Source organism: Penaeus monodon, chromosome 30 (assembly GCF_015228065.2).
Source record: "Penaeus monodon isolate SGIC_2016 chromosome 30, NSTDA_Pmon_1, whole genome shotgun sequence".
NCBI classification, from domain to species: domain Eukaryota; kingdom Metazoa; phylum Arthropoda; class Malacostraca; order Decapoda; family Penaeidae; genus Penaeus; species Penaeus monodon.
The window spans coordinates 7,120,524-7,125,378 of NC_051415.1; the positions used below are offsets into that span (position 1 = coordinate 7,120,524).

At 30.5% G+C, this 4,855-nt stretch overlaps 1 protein-coding gene across 1 annotated transcript in view; it reads right to left on the reverse strand.

Moving 5' to 3' along the window:
• Positions 1-1,351: 1,351 nt before the first annotated feature.
• LOC119592493 (rho GTPase-activating protein 8-like) overlaps positions 1,352-4,855 on the reverse strand; it is a gene marked incomplete in the record, with an annotated part of 123,930 nt that continues 120,426 nt past the window's right edge. Inside the window, 1 exon segment of the mRNA XM_037941335.1 lies at positions 1,352-4,855.

The following is a 4,855-nucleotide window of genomic DNA, read 5'->3' on the forward strand; positions in this document are numbered from 1 at the left end:
TGGGACTGGGGAGGAGCAAGACACTAATCATTCAGATATCACGTTTCTAGTATCATAATGTCATATAAACATTTGAACTGTTGGTATTCTTATAAAGGCCTTTATTTCATTCCCTATATATAAAGAGCCTAGGCATTTACTTTCTTTTTCATAGATAGCCAAAAGATATCAGTATTTATAAGTAATTATAGAGATCTTGCTTGTACATACACATACATCAATGTACCTTGACTTGCTTGTACCTTAAGATTTAGGATTATCCACCAGAAGTCATATAGAGGGACTTAGTGTATCTAAAAATGTATAAATGTCTTGGATAGTAGGTGTCCATCCAGACCAAATAATAAGTTATTGAGATATGAGACTGCAGTAAAAACATCTCATTTTGCAATAAAATTATTTTGTGCATAATGGATTTTCTGATATTTCATCAACAGCTACTGTTAGTCTATCTTCTAGAGATGATTGAACCAGCAGTTTAGTCAAAGTTGTTCAGGATTTATGTGGCGCTCTAGATATCTGCACCCTTGGCAATCACTGCTAATTTATTGGGTGGGGCCAGCCCATGCTAATAACAATTCTTTTCCTTTACTTCCATTGCTTGGGCAAGAGCAGAACCGGTACACACTTAATGATAAACTAAGTCTTAATGGCAGGTAGCATCTTTTATAAAGGTAAAAATTCAAAGATATTAAGTTCTTAAATTTGCAGTATTTACAATGCATATTGGTATGTCAAAATCATATTGTCCCTAAAACACAGGATTTACTCATCAAAGATATCATGCGAATCCATTGTTTTTAGTGTGCTCAATATTAATCCACCCATGATTTATAATTATACAATATATTTTAAATTGCTTATTCTAAAAAAATGCATAAAAAGTAATTTCAATTGGACTACAATTCTCACAGCTGACAAGCCATTACAATAATGTCAAAATTTTCCCCCAAAAATAGTCTTATCTAGGGCTTTACATGACACCTTTAATTCTGTTATATTCAATTTACCATAACCAAAATTTTTTATTAAGTATATTCCTTTGCTTTTCAGCGGTATATATGCCAGCCTTACTACAACATTCAAGAAATATATGGTAAAGAAACTAACAAAAGTTACATTCATTTCTTTATTATCATATTATATACACTCAGACTAGACAAATATTAAGACCATTAATAATTACATTATTACTAATCTCATTTTCAATTGACAATAAATCACAGTAAAGTATTTTCATGATATATAGAAAAAGATATCAAATGTGAATTACTCCAAACATGATTATCTAAGCAACAAAGGATGAAATGGAAATTGAAGTTAGCATACACACAGGTTTCAAAAATGTGACATAACCCAAACTGCGATTAAATGCCAAAAAAATAAACGGCTCTTTTCCCCTACCTTGCTAACTCTGCGATCCTTCCATCCAGTTAGCAAGAAAAGAACTACACATCAGATTTTATACTAAAAAAAACTGGGACAAAATTGATCACATTTGGAAATGCTGATTGTCGGTTTTTTCAAAGTAAGATTTCAGAGACGGCTTCAATGAGCGGAGATGCCATAATGTGTCAAACAGTATCTCAAGTGCGTGTTTGTACAAAATGCAAATGTTTGAACTTTATTGTGTTAATTTCTTTCTTAAAACTTATACAAAAGTTGAATACTTGTGTTATGTGAAATTCTCGGTAAAATCCTTTGTTGCTTAATAACCTATGGTACATCTAATACCAGACATAATTTCTGATATCAAATCAATGGTCTTAAATGCATACACAAATCAATCAACAAAGCTATACTGTATAGCTGCTTGTGCAAAAAAAGGGAAAACATCATGGAAATTATACATTTCTAATGTCTGTTTTACTCAACTCTTAATAACAAAAAGCAACTAATCAGTCATACCACCTGTTCAAAAGAATAATCTGCTTAAGTTCTCAAGATCATCTATACTATAAGTCACTTAACATTTTGGATTAACGTCAGTAAATATAAACCTTTTCTTCTCTAAAAAAGTCAAACAAAAATAAGCCAAATTTGTGCTTCAACTGCAAGCTTATACAATACATTAACTTTTAAAATAAAAGCAGAAGAGAATGTACAAAAAAGACAACATGCTAGATCAAACAGAAAAGTGTCAGTTCATAAAGGAATGCATTCTTTCATGGACCCTTAGTAAAACAAACAAAAAACAACAAATTCCTTCTTTGGCTCCATCTTCAATTAATTAGAAAAAAAGAGAGATATACAGGTTCAAATAACAAATCCATTCAAATAAAAAGTCACTCTTAATGTGGACATAAATGCACTTGTATTAGCAATAATATCCCTGACAAAGTAAAATGCCATTCTAAAGATAGTGGTAGGTGTTAACTTTATTTTACTTTATTTTCTACACCGTTCTGCATTGATCTCTATAACTATAAAGGAATTGTTAAGACACAGGGATAAGATCTTAAATTAAATGAATGTATAACTAAGCATATCTACTATGCCTTTAATCCATATAACAATTTGAAATTATAAAAATATAGCTTTAATATAATGAAACAAAACTGAGGTGTATATTGCAGAAATCATCTCTCCAGCTACTAAAGTCTTGTTCATGTAACCAAATCCCATAAACAGATGTTACTTCTTTCTATGAAAAGAGCAAGAAAGGAAATAAAAAATAAGACAATTAAAAATATCATTAGAAAAAAAAATATTCTATATAACTTACCAGAACCACTAACCATCTTCACAACACTTAACAAACAAACTTTAACTCCTTGACAACATTATGATACTTGAAACAGAATTGCTACTGTTATGTAAACATATATAGTGGGTATAAGAACTCCAGTATTCATGTTTTTCGTTTTGTGCATTGGTGTCTATGTCTTTTCATACAGACTGATGAAACATTATTTACCAAATAATGAAATACAGTTTCAAAGAATCTGAAAATTAATAGCAATGAAGATGCAAACCTCAAACCATGATAATGTTTTTGCTCTGCATTTAGTTATAATTACGTTTTACAAAGTTTTAATTTTTTTTGAGGGGGCATTCTTGTAATTGCAATTCCTCGGGCATTTCTTCTTTATCCAAAAATCCATAGATATTGAGGCAATTCCATATCCATTAGCTTTAATTAATGTATAGAAAAATATGCATCATACATTCTTTCTTTCTTTTTGCAGTGATTCCTACATAGGAATCAAGTCAGAATGTTTCCAAAAGATTTGAAGTGCATTCAAGTTTTTTAAAAGTACAAAGCCATATCAAATCTAGTGTTGTCTGAAGGATGAAATATCTGTCAATTCCAAGCATTTATACAACTCTCACATCAAATCTTTTCCTTTCATATTTCATTCCCAAAGCATTCATTTGAACTTCTGACGTCAATACGGTCCAATATATCTAAGTCAAAGAGCCGATATCGCAAAAACCACATGTCCACTTACTTGCAGGATCTCCAGACATTGGCTTCACTCCCATGGTTAGGATTCCTCAGACATGTGCTCTTGTGAATCAGCAAGATTACTTTCTTTGTTTTCTGCTTTTTCAAGGAACCACATATTTTAGTTGAAATTTACATCCACCACAGAATACTCCTACCAGTCTAAATTTCTCATGGTTAACCAGTGCAAAAGCTTGATTATGGGGCCAACAGTGTGCTATACAATCACTATAGATTTGATAACCCTCCTGCTTCCCCGCCAATGCTACCACTAGCTTCACCATTACCTCTTCAGAATAAGAAACTCCTTAGCACTGCTATAGTTCTTTTACTCAATGTTTCAGCAAAACTTCTGAAATATCTAATGTCAATCACCTATATATTCAAGGCTCTTTATAAAAGTTTGATCTACAATGCTAAACTCTTGACCTTATGTTACAACAAAGAAAAACAAATGATGTAAGCAACTGATGCTCAAGTTTCAACTGTACTAGAAAACAAAAGTTAATTGATGTATGGTGTTAACAAATTGCTCCTGTCCAAACATCTCATGATTCTGTGATTTTCTTTTTCTTTTAATTTTCTGTTAAGCATTCAAAGAATCACATAAAGAAGAAAAATAGACATTACATCTTTCAAATTAAGTAGTTATCAAAGTTGGAAAAAAAAGTCACTGGTTATTTTTCATTCCTCCATATATATCTCAACTTTCTGATATAATCCTTAGCTAGGATCACTTTCTTGGATAAAGATCTATAATATCAAATAATATCAAATGTTTAAAATTAATGTTAACTTCTGGAATGATTCTATTAAGACTAAGGGCTACCAAAAAATTATGTTCATTTTTAAAACTATACCATTAATATTTAATTCTGTCATGATACTATAAGATGCAATAAACAACTAGAACAGTTATAATTTAGTATTCCAATGTAAAGAAAAGAAAATGACACAAAATACATAGAAATAATGGTAACCTAATGAATCTGAAATGGCTATTATATATTTTTTTGTTAAAATAAAATAACAAATAGAAAACTTTCTTTTGAAGAAAAATATCCAAATTAATCATGAAATATTCAACAAAGATTTATACTACTTTTGGTAGTTGTTAGTTCATAAAAAAATAAGCATAATTCACCTGTAAATACATTTTTTGCTGCTTATTTCTAGGCTACAAACTATCCTACTGCTTATCTTTGTTAAATTAATTGTACATTGGTAAAAATTTATGCCTGAGCTAAACAAAATGTAATTCAGAAAAATCAAATCATGTCCCAAGTAACCACAAAGCCTCACCTGGTTATACCATATTCAACAATAATACAAACACCTGTGACAACACTCAAGACACTAAGCATCCAGCAGTTTTAAATCAAACAACAATATTCAAGAGTAATGAGG